At 41.4% G+C, this 16178-nt stretch overlaps 1 long non-coding RNA gene across 1 annotated transcript; it reads left to right on the plus strand.

Annotated features, from left to right (window-relative positions):
• The first annotated feature begins 8538 nt into the window (after nucleotides 1-8538).
• LOC128822182 (uncharacterized) lies at nucleotides 8539-12712 on the plus strand. Its single transcript, XR_008441380.1, has 3 exons — nucleotides 8539-8649; nucleotides 10928-11335; nucleotides 12476-12712. It is a non-coding gene; the product is annotated as an uncharacterized LOC128822182 (long non-coding RNA).
• The last annotated feature ends 3466 nt before the right edge of the window (nucleotides 12713-16178 follow it).

The following is a 16178-nucleotide window of genomic DNA, read 5'->3' on the forward strand; positions in this document are numbered from 1 at the left end:
CATCAGAAGATGCAGAAATACTCATAGAGATTGAAATGTAGCTAGGATCTCTTTTTAATCCACCTCAAGAATGACAAGTTAGAATGAAATATGTATAAGAATTATACTTGAAAGCAACATTATAGCAACATTCTGTTTGTCCAAAAAAGTAAAAAAGCCCCAAGTCAAGCTTCTCACTGAAAGCATGATGGTATGCCTCATTACTTCTGAAGTACATGACTGTTTAAATTATTTATAATTGCCTAATATACACACTGACTGAAGTCTTATAACTTAATGATTGACCAGGAAAAAAAAAGGTGTTCCTATCTGCCCTATAACCTGTGAACATTGTGTCATACAGACCTTTTGCATATGCTGAAGCAAAGAAGGAAAAAATAAAGTATCCTCACATGAGAATAGATTTGAAATTCGGATGAGTGGTGCTTAACTGAAACAGTGTTATGCTGGAAAAACAGGGAATGAAATTCTACTCTTTCTCTCTCTCCTCTGTTCCTCTAATGCACTTAAGAGACTGGCTTTCCCAGCTGTTTAAGGAAAAGGCTAATGTCCTTAGCTGTGGATGTACGTGCTCCTTGCAAGAAATATAGCCTCTCAATCCAAAACCTAAGCAGTGGACTTAGACACAAATTAAGACATCAAACTGTCCCAAAATTTCCCTATATCCAGGCTCAGGTAGCTCTGTTTTCTCTCTAGGGCTGTCCACAGGCGTCACCCTTCACTTGTGTTGTACCAGTAGCTGGAATGCATAACACAAAACTGCATATTTACCAAGTTTATGGTATAAGCCCAAGGGTTGTCAAAAGTCCCAAATCCCCATATGAACTGTGGCCTCAGCTCAGGGCCTGGCAATATCCCTAAACAATTCAACAAAGCATCACACTGCAGTATGAGTAAGGCTTCAATTTCACTTGAAATGGTGGAAAATGTAACTGAAAAATATTGGAACAATTTTTAAAGTCAGAAGGCCCTTTAAATCATCCTCCTTCCTACATTCTTCAAAATCTCTGTAACTGTGGCCTTCATCTTAGCACCATGCATTACAATGTACAGAGCCAAGATTAGTCTTGTCATAGTGAAAAATAACCATCTGGCAGTCCTGGTACAGTGTAACAGTGTTCTACTCAGAAAGGAAACAGTACATTTTAACTATGGACAATTAGTCTCATATCTAATACTGTTACTGTGTTTAAAAGTAACTTTCATTGTTGTCATTTTCCCTAGGAGGATCAATGACATTTTTCCATGAGAAAGTGGGTGGGGACAAAATTGAAGGGGTGTATGCAATGACATTTAAATTTTGCTCCTCTATTCAAAATACTCCTTGCCTACAGAAAATTATTTTTAAAATCTATATTTTTTCTAGTATCTGCCAGAAATTCATTCCCAAGTGTCAGTTTTCTGATTCAGAGCAGTATTTCCATTTGCCACTCCTCTTCTGAACATGTCACACAGTAAGAAAAGCACTGTTGCTGACATGACCCTGATAGGCTGACATACAAACAGAAATGAAAATTATGATGTTCAGTCTCCCACTCATTGCCAGAATGCCCTTATAATGACAGTACTCAGACTGGTGTTTACTATGGGAAGGAAACAAAGAGGTTTGCTGTATATGTGAGTACCCTCATATTTTCCCTAACAAAAAGCGACTTTCAAAAGTTGTTTTAAACAGGATGAAAACTAGGAAACTACTTTCCTTCTATGCAGTGTGACAAATCAAAATTACACAAGACTAAAATCTCCTTAACATTCTTAAACTAGTTCTTGTAGGCCAAACAACGCAAAAGCATATGTGTGCAGATAAAAAGTAATTATAGAAAGAGCAATTTATTAGATTATTCATCGGGTAGTATGCAATTCATCAGATGTTTGGCTGCATAGACCTTTAATTTCCAAAACAGATCTGCTGCAGTAGAAGTTGGTGTTAAAAAGCAATGATCTTTAGATCAGCAGAGCTTTAGGCTTCATGCAGTAGCTGACTAACTAATGTAAAACCATCAAAACACAAAGTCAGAATAGACAAACAAATAACTCAGAATTTCTTTTCCTTTCCTACTTCTTTCCCATTTTAAATTTATTGCACTCCTCCATAAAGTCTAATAAAGATGACATTATAATTACATTATAACTACACACTTTATGTTTTGCCACTGGATTTCATAATAATGGTTGATCTGGATGTCCAACAGTGTTGTCAATTCAAGTACAGCTTACCCAGCATTTCTTCATTATGTGCATTGCTGGATTGTCTATGACAGCAGGATGTGGAATTTTAGCATGCATTTGGTTTGTGCAGTTCACAGAAAGACACTTAGGGCAAGCCTACTGCTCCCTTTTCTTCCTCTATATTGCCTCTTTAATACTGATAAGATTTCATTTATTTATTAAAAGAGAAACAGTTTTCCAGGACGGATGAATATAAAGTCTAATTTCAGATTGTGAGTCTCTGTGAGTCTTGGTTTTTCTTTGTGGTGTTGTGTTTATCACAAAGGGATTGCAAACCTCACCTCAGTTCAGTATAAAAAGGAGACATAAATGACTTTCTGTGAAAGGCACACAGAAGCACAATCATGTGAGCATAGATTTTGCGGTATGAAACGGCAATCATCCATGTAAGAATGTATTATTTTTACAGCATTAAAAAATTTCTATTTTTAGAAAACAAGAGAAGCCAATGGTGAAGAATGTTGTAATGCCTGCAAAATTTTCACAACTTTATTAATTAACATATGAAAATATAAATTAATATAAGCAAACTCAAATTCATGAAAACTGGGTTCCATGCAATTGATATAGGCAAACAAGATGCTTTAGTAATTATTTCCAAATGGGATAAAAAATTGAGTTGTAATATTTAAAAGAAAAGTATTTTTAAAAATGTGATTAGGAAAAATATTTTAGGTAAATACAAGGTTCATAAGGAAACTTTAATCTATTGAATTCATTATTACAAATTGAATGATCTCCCAGTCTCAAAGACTTTCTTTTTTTTTTTTTTTTTTTTGAAATAAATTGAACTTTAAGTATCAATCAAAACTTTACTGTAATATAACATAATGAAGTCCCATGCTGTAAAAGTGATACTCAGAACTTAAAGTTGCACATGGGCAGTTTGTTTAACTATTAAATATGGAATTCTCAAGATAGACAATTTAATCTTATTATTCATGTAATGTTTTTTCACTGTGTGGCACAAATGGAAGCAGGGACTCACTCAGTGATCCAGACAGTCCTTTTCTGCCATACTCACATATAATCTTTTCTCATTTTCCTGAGCACTACCAAAGTTTCTTATTCCTGCTCCTCCCCTCCCCTCTCCTCCCCTCCTTTCCCATACTCTCCTCTTGTCCTCTGGGATGGATCTTACAACAAATAGAAACAGAGAGATATTATTACTAATAAAAAGCTTTGAGCACTAAGGAAGTTAATTCTTTTTGTATGAAGGCAGGATTTTTTAAAAACAGTGTTTACTCATAGAAGCAGATTACTGGAAATGAGAGACAGGTAATTATTTCTCTCAGTGGTAAACATGAATTACTACTTTGTTTCCAAAGGAGTTTCACACACCCTCTAAAATCTGAATGGCATGTAAGGTGAAATGCAAGATTGAAAAGATAGAAAAGCTCTTTGTTGATTTTAAGCTTAGTTGAGAAGACAAAGAGACAACAGAGCAGTGGGTTGACATCAGGTATGCATGATGCAGGAACATTAGTCATGTAAACAAGGCAACCTGAAAGGATTAATAAGATAAATTATACCCTAGTTATCACCATTTGAAAATCTGAAAGAAAATACTCTATTTAAATGTCACATGTTCCACAAACAAAGGATAAAAGTTGACAATCTAGATAATAAACCATATTCTTATCGGTATGCTACTGGTTAAAAAGGAGTGCAGTCCATGCTACAGGTTTTGCAGTAGCAATCATTTGCCTGTTTGCCTACTTGTGGACATTTCTCTTTTAATTGAAATATAATTATTTTCCTTGCACTAACAAACAGTTTGGGCCAGAATTTTCAGGTACATAACTTCCAAATAAGCAATTGTGCCTAGTCATAAGACTTGCTCTCCAGACCCTTCACCAGCTCCATTGCTCTTTCATGGCTATGCTCCATTTCCTCAATGTCTCTTGTCATGAGGAGCCCAGAACTAAGCACAGGATTCAAGGTGTGCCTCACCAGTGCCACATACAGGGAGATGAACCCTTACCTAGTCCTCATGGCCACACTATGCTGGATGCAAGCTAGAAACCTCATACCATTGGCCTCAGCCCATGGATCTATTCCGGCCTAGAGCTTTCCTTCCTCCAGCAACACTCCTGCTTGACTTGGAGTCATCTGCAAATTGAATGAGAGGCCACTCCATCACCTTGGTCAATAGTTGCAATCTGACAGATCTAGCGCAAGAAACCAAGGCTGTTTTTCTGCCAGCCATGTGTGGTGTCACGTTGTTTTCTCAGACCTGTGCCACTCCGGGGCGCCTAAAAGGTGCGGTTTCTCCTCGGGACCGGTGCGCCGCTTGCTCCCAGGCGCCGCTTCTGTGGCGCGCCAGTTGGGGCTTGCTGGGTTCTGTGTCCACATGAGGGTTGAGGCAAAGAGGGAAGGAATTGTCCACTCCATCTGCGTGGGAGGCTGGGGAGATTTTATTTGCCACAGGGAGCTGCGATGGAGATGCCATGGCTCGCTCCCCTGCGCCTGCATGGACAAAAATGGTGACGGGACCGGGGAGGCGCGGGATTTTATAGGGCGCAGAACAAGGAGCGCAGAAGCCCTCCCGCCCAATGGGGACAGGCGCCGTGGCGGTGACGTGGACCACGGCAACCAACAGAAACGCAGCAGGGGCGGATCGGGCTCCAAGGCGAATGGGGTTGCAGGAATGGGGAAACAGGCACTGAACTCTCCGGAATGGACAGGGGGGTGGTTACAGGACTGGCATGGTGAGCTCCAATGGTAAGAGACCCGGGAACGAACCACCGCGGGGAGGGGAAACACGGGGGGTGCAGGGGGGTACACAGAATCGGCTAACTAACACATATCAGAACCTCTAATCTGAACCGAAACCTAGGATGCAACAGCCATGTGCCTGAGTTCATACTGCTCCTAAATATTCTCCAGCACTATGAGAAATGTATGCATTGTTTTTTATTTAGATGATGGACATGACATTTTCCTGTTATATTTCTACTTTTTGAGGCCTGCCTACACAGTCTCCAGTTTCTCTTTAGGACTTACCTGCCCTCTCTGCATAAACCTTTCTAAGTCTTAAGAGGTATTTCCACCTAACAAGCAAGGCCTACAGGCACGTGCCTTACCTTGCCTATTCAGTCACCAACTATCTGTGGATTTTGGGAATGGTTTTTATTTTTATAAGGCCATACATTTATGGCCTTCTTTCTTGACAGCTGCTGCTTTGAAATTTTCACAGAGATCTGTCCCTCCAGGGGACTGGGATCAGGAGGCATGCTTGTGATGAAAGTGAAGAACTGTGCACTTTGCTTTATTGGATGGCATTGGCCCATTGATCCAGCCTGTGGAGATCCTCTGCAGAGCCTTCTGACCCTCTGGCAGATCAACACTCTCCTCCCATTTGGTGTCATCTGCAAACTGACTGAAGGTTCTCTTGATGCCCTTGTTCAGGTCATCAATAAAGATATTAAACATAACTGGCTTCAACACTGAGCCCTGGGGAGACCTACTAGTGACTGGCTGTCAGCTGGATGTAACTCCATTCATCAACACTCTGGGCCCAGAGGTGCCATCCAGTCAATTTTTATCCAGCAAAGAGTGCACTCATCCAAGACATGGGGTGTTCTCCAGGAGAATACTGTGGGTCACAGAATCAAAGGTTTTACTGAAGTCCAGGTAGACCACACCCACAGCCTTTCCCTCATTTACTAGTCAGGAATATAGCATGCTACAAAAGAAGCATGGTGTACTTTCTTCAGAAATACCTTACTTTGCTCTTTTGTTGCTTTTTAATACTTCCTTCCTCTTCCAATAAAAAGAAAATAAAAAGAGAGAGAGATCTTCGTTTTTCAAGTTTACAGCAAGTGAATCTTTTCAACTGGAAACCTTGAACAATGGCAAAAAAACCTTCAAGAATGTATGGAAGACATACAAGTAACCAGTCACAATATTTATTTCCAGAAGATTTAGCCAATGTAATGCTGCAGATCTTTCAAAAGTTAATGTCCTTCTTGGGCTACTGCATAGCAGACATTGCAACTTTTCTGTGCTACTAAGTCATTCCCAGGTATTTCCTCATATCAATGTGCATCAATGGTTCTCACATGCAATGATAACTCAAGGGAATATAAAAATTTCAGAGAAGTTTACCAGACCATTTTAATATAAAAAACATTGTCCTTTAGGAAAAGAGATATTTTTAAAAACAATTTTTCAATTGTAAGTGCTTTCAACTTCATAATGTGCATATCTGCTGGTAGATATCATGGGGGCAGGTTATAAAGAAGCAATGACATTACAAAGATGCAGAACTTCAATGTCTCTTTGCAATTTGGATGCACTTGCACTTCTTTAACAAGTCTCTGTGTTGGGTTTTGGTGGGGTTTTATGTTTGGTTTTTGTTTGATTGGTTGGGGTTTTGTTTGGTTTTTTGTTTGTGTTTTGTAGCAGCCTGAACTACTGCTAGTAAAGTCCAAGGAAAAGAAGCAGAAACGGCCTTTGCATAATATCCACAGATGTTTTAATTCAGCTGTGTGGTGAGATGTTCAGAGTTCCCCCAGCACACACGTGTCTCAGCTCTAACTGCCCCATCCGGAGGGGTGGTGGGGTGAACCTGGTCTCCAGGCAGTACAAAGATGAGGGCCAATCAGGGAGTAGGGAGGAAGTGGCTCAGGGACATAGGAACAGACATAGGAACAGGGAAAGGAGAAACAATGGAGTCTAACAGCTTTTTGAGGGAAGCTTCTTGTGTCTCCCTAAACCAGGGAAATGACCCCCAGGGTCTCCATAATTCCCCCTTTTGATATTATTAAGAAAACTTCTCTGAAGGATCAACTGAATCAACACAAAATGACAAAAACAATCAAAAGCGCCTATATGACAATTTTCAAAATGCAAACAATTCTGAGTCCCCAGTGTCCAAATAGATTTTCTTAGAACCGGTAGGACGGATGCAGGGTTTTTTAGTAGGTTTTATCAGGAAATCAAGTCAGGAGAAGGTTATTTCAGCAGGGACTGGTTCTCTGTCACCTGTGGCAGTGCTGTTGGCTGTGATTTTCTCTTACAAGGTAGTGTAGGTGGTGGTGTGTCTGCTGGAAACTCTAAATAGAAATCATTAACTTTTAAGAAAAAGATGGTTCCTTTAGAGAAACTTTCTTTTCTTCCCAATCACCTTCCCTCTGGTATTACAAAGGAACTCTGGGGGAAGGGATTAGTGGAACGAGGCCATGGAAAGGGGGAAAAGGTGGTAGGAATTTGTGGGAACATAAAGAAGGGTCAATAGGACAATGGAAAGGAAAAGGAGAAAGTGGGAGGGGGGCAGGGAGGCCACAGGAATTGAGGAAGTGGGACTTATCGGATGGGAAGGTTCTTTCATTATGGAGGTGGAGTCTTGGATGGAGGATGCCTCATCGGTGTTCTGTGCTCTTCCTGCTTTTAGGCTGTCACTGGGACTTGGTTATTGATTTTCGGTTTTATTTCCTTGGTAGGAGTGTGGAGGACTTCATGACACTTCGCAGGTTTGCAGTTTGGTGCATGTTTACTACCTTGCACTGGAACTGCACACTGTCACATTGGCTGCCTGAGGGCCTTTTCTTCCCTGTATTATATTAAATTCCACAATTTTTCCATCTCCTAGACTGTGGAGGTATTTCCTGGGGTTATTCTTTTTTATAGCAGTCTGATGAACAAGCACATTTTTTTGTTATCATGCCAGGTGATGAAACCGTATGTTTTTTACATTGAACCATTTCACTGTTCCCAAAACGTTCATGGCAAGGACCTTTTTACTTTTGCCAGTGGGTTTGTGTTTGTGTTGCTGGTGTTGGGACACGTTGTTGGTGTTGGTGATAATACCATCCTCCTTGACACAAGGAGAAGGGAGCCACTGGCAGTGTTCCTTTATGAAGAATGTCAACACCACTCTCTTCTGGAAAAGCAAGCTTCTCCTCTTGGTGACCCTAACCCTATATTTTGTGGAAAGCTAAGACAGTGTACTCAATGGCTGGTGTTGGTTCTCTCTCATGCTGGCACTTTATCTCGTTGTGCTACTGCCATTTCAGCAGCTTGCATTGATCAAAAAAGTATGGTTGCTATTCCTGTATTTCAGCAGTTGTAAATGCCAAATGAAAAATTTGACTACATGAAAGTTCAATGTTTTGACAGTTGATTTTTTCCAGTGGAAGTGTGAGTGTGCTCTTTGAAAATTATTTTAATATATCATTAGCACCCAATTGTATTTCTTCAGTTATTCAAGGTTGTTTTGTGGTTATTACAGCAAGTTCACCCTTACTCCAGAAGGGAAGTCGGTGTACTGCAAAACTACAGAATATTTTTTCCTTGCAGAAGTGCTTCACGGACCAGTTTCCACCAAAATATCCAGCACGTGGTTGATAACAACCTCTAAATGAGATAGCATGGACACTGGAAGTGACCCAGCTGCGACCACTAATTGAAAAGCAGGTTTATGTATCTTTGCTATATTTTGGCATGCTTCCGGTTCCATCTTTAATCTTTGCCACAACCAATATGAGCATAGACCTACATATTTTGAAGAAGAATCTTAAATTGTGGAGAACAGTTTGGTCACATGAATCTTTGTTTCTGCCCCATAAAAGCACATCTTTGATGACATAAAAGAAAAATATAAACATGTTCCTACAAAGATCACACAACAATCAGGTAATTGAAGCTAAAAGCTAGGCACTTAGCAAAATACTCCAAAGCAATTATTTAAGAAGTACCTTTAAAAAAGTACTCAGGGTTTTTTAGCCAAATTTTTTATTGTATTCTAATTGAAAGAGTTATGGCCCTAGAATAAAATTCTATAAGGCTCCTTTTAGGGGAAAAAGAAAAAACAAAAGGGATAAATCCCAACCTTGTTATTGTGACTGCTTCCCTCTAATAACCTTCAACACCTATGGAACTCTGATACTTAATTTACAACCTACAGACTTCTTTTTGAGCTAAAATGAGAGGTCTTTTAGCAGGAAGCTGTAGCTGAATATACAAGTTCTTACTGAACTGGAAAGAATCACTAGACACATAACCAGCCCTATCCTCAGTGACCCTCCCCCCCACCATGTCCTTCAGATACCCATGGATAAAAGGTTGGGTTTACAAATAGCAGAGAAACGACTGAGCCCAACCTACTTGCAACAAAATAATTAACTCCACTTGACTAAGCCCTTTTTCTTGAAATACCTCTAACATATGAATATTCAGCAGATTTATGTAAAAGCTTAGTTTTAAGTGGTAACAAAACAACAGATACTTTTATCTAGACTGGCTGTCGTGGTTTGACATGGAAGTGAATTTTTTCCAGGAAGTTGGGTCAAACCAATCAGTGGTCAGGTTTGGATATTGGCACCTGGAGTGACCACAAAGTATGGACACACCTCTGAGAACACAGGGGGTTAAAAGCAAGAACTCCCAAGAGAACTCTCTCTTTTGGTTCCGGTCGTCAGAGAGTGCAGTGCAGACTCTCCCCTGCCCAGCCACGGGCTGGGTGGGGGAGGGGAAGCCACACGGCCTGGTCCAGGTAGGCCGAGGGGCTGAGGGTCTGGAACCGAGCCAGCTCCTGGACGGAAGGGTGGAGAGAAGTCAGAGATGCCTTTGCCCCCCCCCCCCCCAGTTGGGAAAGAGACAGAGAGCCTGGCGGCACCTGGAAATTTGCTGGCAGAGGAGAAGGAGAAGCGGGGGGATGTCCAGCGTGGGAGGCGGAACACCGGACCGAGATATCAGCCGTCCAAGGAGTCTGAACGTTTAACCCTTTCCAGGAAATGAGGGCTTTTTAAAAGTATTACTCCTCCTTGATTTGTAGTGGAAGAGAGATAGTCTGGGACCTGAGATGTTAAAAGAAGAAATATTTAGGTAGGAAGAGATGATGAAGTAGCTTTTGGCTGGACTTTTCTTGTTAGCCATGGACTGAACTAAAATCTCCTGCAATAGAGACTGCATTTTAGGGGGATGCAGTAGTGACCCAAGGAGACCTGCTTCAGCTTCGAGCAGCACAGGAGTGGCAAGAACTAAAGAAAGCTGAGGAGGGAATGGTGATACCCTCTGTCTTCGGGAAGAAGATGAGTCCTGTTTTTAGACCCCTCGGCCCCAGGGGAAAATGGGGGGGACTGTAGTCCCAAGATGAGAAGCTGAACTGTTGTATTTTTGGGTCTGTGGCAAAGCATCCTTAAAGGAGCCCTATGAGCAGTCTGTCCATACACAGTGGTGAGAGCATTGTGACATAGAATGGAGAGTGTCACACTGGCAGATTTTCTTTCCGGGCGGTTGCCATGTGTGACAGGGAAACACAGGGGGGCAGCTGTGTTTCCTGGGGGGTCTGTGGTGCAAGAGAGACTTCTCTCTCCCTTGATAGTTTGAGTATGGATTACCTGAAGGGTGGTAATTTGATCAGGAATCCTGGGTAATGTTTCAGGGCTGGGTGTTTTTGGAATTGGGAGGAGGAGGAGTGTTTTAAAAGGTTTTCATCCTGGATTTAGTTTATGTGTTTTCTGTATTAGTAGTAGTTTAATAAAGTTTTTTTCCTTTGTTATTAAGCTTGGGCCTGCTCTGCTCTGTTCCTGATAACATCTCACAGCATTTATTTAGGGAAAGTGCATTTTCATGGGGACGTTGGCATTGCGCCAGTGTCCAACCATGACACTGGCTAAAACAAAATTTTGAATTAGAATATTTTTAATATAACAAGAAATGTTATTTGACTAATTTATTCTTTGCTCTACAGAAACATTCTGACTTCCCTTTAAAGTATATGGGACATCACGCCAGATTATTTTCCAATCTGAAATTACAAGACTCGATGAAACAGGGTTTTATATGTTGTTTTTACCCTGAAACCTGAGAGTATTACTTGGTATGTTAAAAAAAGAAGCCAACCAGTGATTATTTTGTGGGACCAAACCAACACCACTATACACATGAAGTGGTGTAGAAATATCTGAATTTATTGGCTTCAGTGTTCTTTCATAAAACCTGAGGACTACATCACAGCGGATGTTTTTGGATTCTCCTAGTGAACCACTGACTCTTTCATTTTGCTGTGCACCAGCTGAAGAGCAAGATGTAACTTCTGAGTATGTCCTGCTAGGATTTTCTTCATCCTTGAATGACACATCTTTTCCCCTTCTCACCAGTAAGTAGGATGCAGGGGTAATTCAAATGGGAAAAGAGAGAATGGTGTGTGGAAAAGAATATAATATATTTGAAAAACAGTAATGGAGAGCTTTATATTAAAATAGAAAATACAGACATATCACCATTCTATATAAGCTCCAATACTATACAAAAATTTTAATCTGGTATATACAAAATCTTCACTGTACAAAAATCTTAGTCTGGTAGTGAGTACAGCTTTTTTCTTGGTGACCAGACCCAATGTGAACCACACCTAAGATATCTACATGGTCTCACAGTTTGCCCTTTGTACCTAGACAAAGGTACAATATATTTTCATGCTTTCTTTAACCAGACTCAAGGATGAAGATAAGTTCACAGCTTGTTTGCCTCCAATCTATAAATGTAAAACATCATGTCAGCCTCCCATCTAATAAGCTAAAGGACCAAGTATATATATAAACTAGAAAATCCTTTTCACCAAAACACAACCAAAATATTTTTGTAATTTCTTATATTCTGCATGAATTTATTGCAAATCCCAGTGGCTTTTCATCTCCATACTCATTAAGCATCTTTTGATGCATGTGATTGTGCAGACTTGTGTATACAGAGGAAAAGTGGAAAAATAGAGTCTCATATTTAAAAACATGGGTGTTTAAACCCACCTGTTGTATGCTGGGTTGGTTCAGTTAGAAATTTTAATGAATGTTAGTTAGGTCGGTCCTCTGTACCCCTATTTTCCCCCACAATGGTTTGCTCCAAGTCACTTACCACAGGAGCTCTTACATGTCAATCTTGTAGCCACTCCCTGATTCTTCTTGAAAGTTCTGTAGCAATCACCCCACATTTGCATTGCTATTTGTCCCAGAATGTGCTCTGTCCCTCTGTTATGTTCCCATAGGTTGCTGTGATCCACAGCACTCCTCTGTCACTCCCCTGTCACTCCCCTGTTGTCTGTCCCTATTGGGCGAGGGGGATTTCCACCCCTATCCACCCACCCCCTATTTAACCCAATGTTTTCATTGTCCATTTGCCATTTTGCCCTGCGCTGTGCCAGGAGTGGTCGTGCTGCCCATCGCTGTGACCACACGTGGAATAAAATCTCTCAGGCCTGCAGACAACGTGTGCCTTCTCTTGTCCCTTTGCTTCCTCTCAGCGTAAGGCTACGAAAGCTGTGTACCCACGCCAGAGCGCTCCGCACCAGCAGAGAGGCAAACACCTCAGCCCTGGAGCGTCCGTGCACGTGGCAGCCACGGTCTTACAAAAGGCAGCGCTAGTCGGGCTTCCCAGCTGCCCGAGGCTGTTGTGAACAAAAGCCCCACCCACCTGATTGAATCATATAGCCCCAGAAATGGACAGAGTTACTTGTATGAAAAAAATCCACAAAATGTCTAAAGCATAACTTTGAATCAGTTAATATGGTGTCACTTTTACCCCTGATTTTGCATTTAATAAAATCAAATTGATTAATAAAAGGAAGCAATGTATGTTGCCTTATTTTTGTATAAAACTTTGGAAAAAAAAAGAAACAGGAACTCAATCTGCAAGAAGAATATTCCACCATTTCCTCATCATTTGATTAACAAGTTAAGGTCTTTTGGAGTCTTAATTACAGAACTATCTCCAGGAGCTTTTTTCCTCTTAAGATATCAACAGATATTTATTATTTAATTTGAATTGTTGTCCATGTATTTATGTTGTGGTAAAAGCTACATTAATATGTCTCTTTTCACAGATACACACATTTTCAAACAGATGATCTAAATGAAGGTGATATGCCTTCCAGCAAGCTGTTTGCATTTATCAATGTCATGCCAATACTTTCAATGCATTTTAACACTATTTTTCAGGTGCCAGTTGCAGTTTGCCATTTATACTATGGAACAGAAGATATAAAATGCTGAAAACAGAAGACAAGTGCATTTCCTAGCATCTGATGCTCTTAAAAGGAGCGTTTTTAACCAGACTGTTAACATGCATTTTGAATAATCATTTGGAATGGGAAAAGGAAGGAAAAAAAAAAAAAGGTTACTTTGGTTTGAGTTAAATGGATCATAGCATAAACTAAAAGTTGAATACCTCTGGATAAGGTTCTCTTCCCAACCCTTCAGATTCACTGATTGCCCTGCCTGGGAATTAAACAGATCAGTATTTCTTATCTCATGTACATGTCTATGTTTACATGGATGTAATTTTATATATATATATATATATATATGTATATATGTATATAGTCATGATTTGACACTGGCACAATGCCAGCACCCCCATGAAAATGTACTTTCCCAAATAAATGCTGTGAGATGTTATCAGAAACAGAGCAGGTCCAAACTTAATAACAAAGAAAAATACTTTATTAAAACTACTACTGCTATAAAAGACACACACATTAAATCCAGGATGAAGACCCTCTAAAACACTCCTCCTCCCACCCAATTCCAACTAAAACCACAGTGAGACATCACCCGGGATTCCTGATCAAGTTGCCATCCTTCAGATAATCAATACTCAGTCCATCAAGGGAGAGAGGAGTCTCTCTTGCACCACAGACACCCCAGGAAACACAGTTGCCACCTCCTGTGTTTCCATGTCACACATGGCAACTGCCCGGAGAAAATCTGCTAGTGTGACACTCTCCTTTCCATGTCACAGTGCTCTCACCACCGTGCATGGACAGACTGCTCATAGGGCTCCTTTAAGGATGCTTTGCCACAGACCCAAAGATACAACAGTTCAGCTTCTCATCTTGGGACCACAGTCCCCCCCATTTTCCCCTGGAGCCAAGGGTCCAGGAACAGAGATCATCTTCTTCCTGAAGACAGAGGGCATCACCATTCCCTCCTCAGCTTTCCTCTGTTCTTGCCATTCCTGTGCTGGTGGTTGCTGAAGCAGGTGTCCTTGGGTCACCACTGCATCCCCCTAAAATGCAGTCTCTATTGCAGGAGAATTTGGTTCAGTCTATGGCCAACAAGAAAAGTCCAGCCAAAAGCTACTCCATCATCTCCTCCCACCTAAATATTTCTTCTTCTAACATGTCAGGTCCCGGACTGTCTCTCTTCCACTACAAATCAAGGAGGAGTAATATTTTACAAAGCCTTCATTTCCCAGGATAGGGTTAAAAGTTCAGACTCCCCGGATGGCTGAAATCTCTGCCCAGAACTCTCAACTCCCACACTGGGCATCTTCCCCCCCGCCCCTTCTCCTTCTCCTCTGCCGGCAAATTTCCAGGTGCTGTCAGGCTCTCTGTCTCTTTCCCTCTGTTGGGGGGGAACAAAGGCATCTCAGTTTCTCTCCACCCTTTCGTCCGCAGGAGCTGGCTCGGTTCCAGTCCTTCAGCCCCTGGGCCTACCTGGACAAGGCCGCGTGGCTTCCCCTCCCCCACCCAGCCCGTGGCTGGGCAGGGGAGAGTCTGCACTGCACTCTCTGACGACCGGAACCAAAGAGACAGTTCCCCTGGGAGTTCTTGCTTTTAACCCCCTGTGTTCTCAGAGGCATGTCCGTGCCTTCAGTGGTCACTCCAGGTGCCAATATCCAAACCTGACCACTGATTGGTTTGATCCAACTTCCTGAAAAAATTCACTTCCATGTCAAACCATGACAATATATATATGCATAAACAACTTTCTTATTTACTGAAGAACAGAAAATTTTTTTTTCAAAACAATCAAGAAACAAAATTATACCCTGTATCATATGATTTTTATATCTTAGCCATAATTTTTTATATATCACACTTAGTGCCCTAAACAGTACCTGTGAGTTGACCTTTTTGCTCAGCTCAGGCAAGATAAAGCTGGAAATAGCATTTATACATTTTTCTTTCATTTCATATGTTCAGGATATTTATAAAATACACTTTTCCAGAAAAATTGGGAAATCATTAATATTCACTTTTTCATTCAAGTGATACATCTTATTCCCATGTAGGCAACAAATAGTCACATACTAGATAGAAAATGGGAGTTCAATCAGTGGCTTAAGGCAGAACATTCTGCCTTCTATAGACAAAAAAATCTTCCTAAATTGGGCCAGATCCTAGTAGCCCAGTTTCCTGTAATAATCTTGTTGCATGCTGGGTTAGTTCAGTTAGGGGTTTTAATAAATGTTAGTTAGTCGGTTCTATGCACCCCCATTTTCCCCTCACAATGGTTCGCTCCAAGTTGTCTACCATAGGAGCTTTCCCATGTCCATCTTATAGCCACCCCCTGTTCATTCCTGAAAGTTCTGTGTCAGTCACCCCATCCCTGCAATCACATTTGTCCCAGAACACTGTACCCACCTCTGTTATGTTCCCGTAGGCTGCTGTGGTCCACATCACTCCCCTGTTGCCTGTCCCCATTGGGCGAGGGGGGCTTCCACCCCTGTCTGCCCGCCCCCTATATAACCCCATGCCTCCTTTGTTCAATCGCCATTTTGTCCACCTGCACGCTTGGGGACAGCCGCTCCAGCCACCGCAGCAGCCACACGGGAAATAAACGTTCTCCAGCCATGCAGGGCAAGGTGTGCCTTCTCTCGTCCCTTTGTCTCCTCTCAGTGTACGGCTATGAAAGCGGTAACCCACGCCAGAGGCTCAGTGCTAGAGCCTCTGCACACAGCAGCCCCAGTCTCACTGAAAGGCAGAGCCTAGCCAGGCACCCCAGCTGGCCGAGGCCGGGGTGAGAAGAACAAAAGCCGCATAATCTCTCACTCAGTAAGAAAATATCTAACTAGGCCCAAGACATCATGAAACGGTCTCTCAAATATTTTCAATGAAAAAAAAATCCAACAAAGCAAATATCTAAAGCAGCACTTAAATTAAACTCTATTTTCCACTCTCTCATGCTTTTCAAATACTTGCTATGCCAATAAATGTTTTCTTA

The sequence above is a fragment of the Vidua macroura genome, chromosome Z, assembly GCF_024509145.1.
Source record: "Vidua macroura isolate BioBank_ID:100142 chromosome Z, ASM2450914v1, whole genome shotgun sequence".
NCBI classification, from domain to species: Eukaryota; Metazoa; Chordata; class Aves; order Passeriformes; family Viduidae; genus Vidua; species Vidua macroura.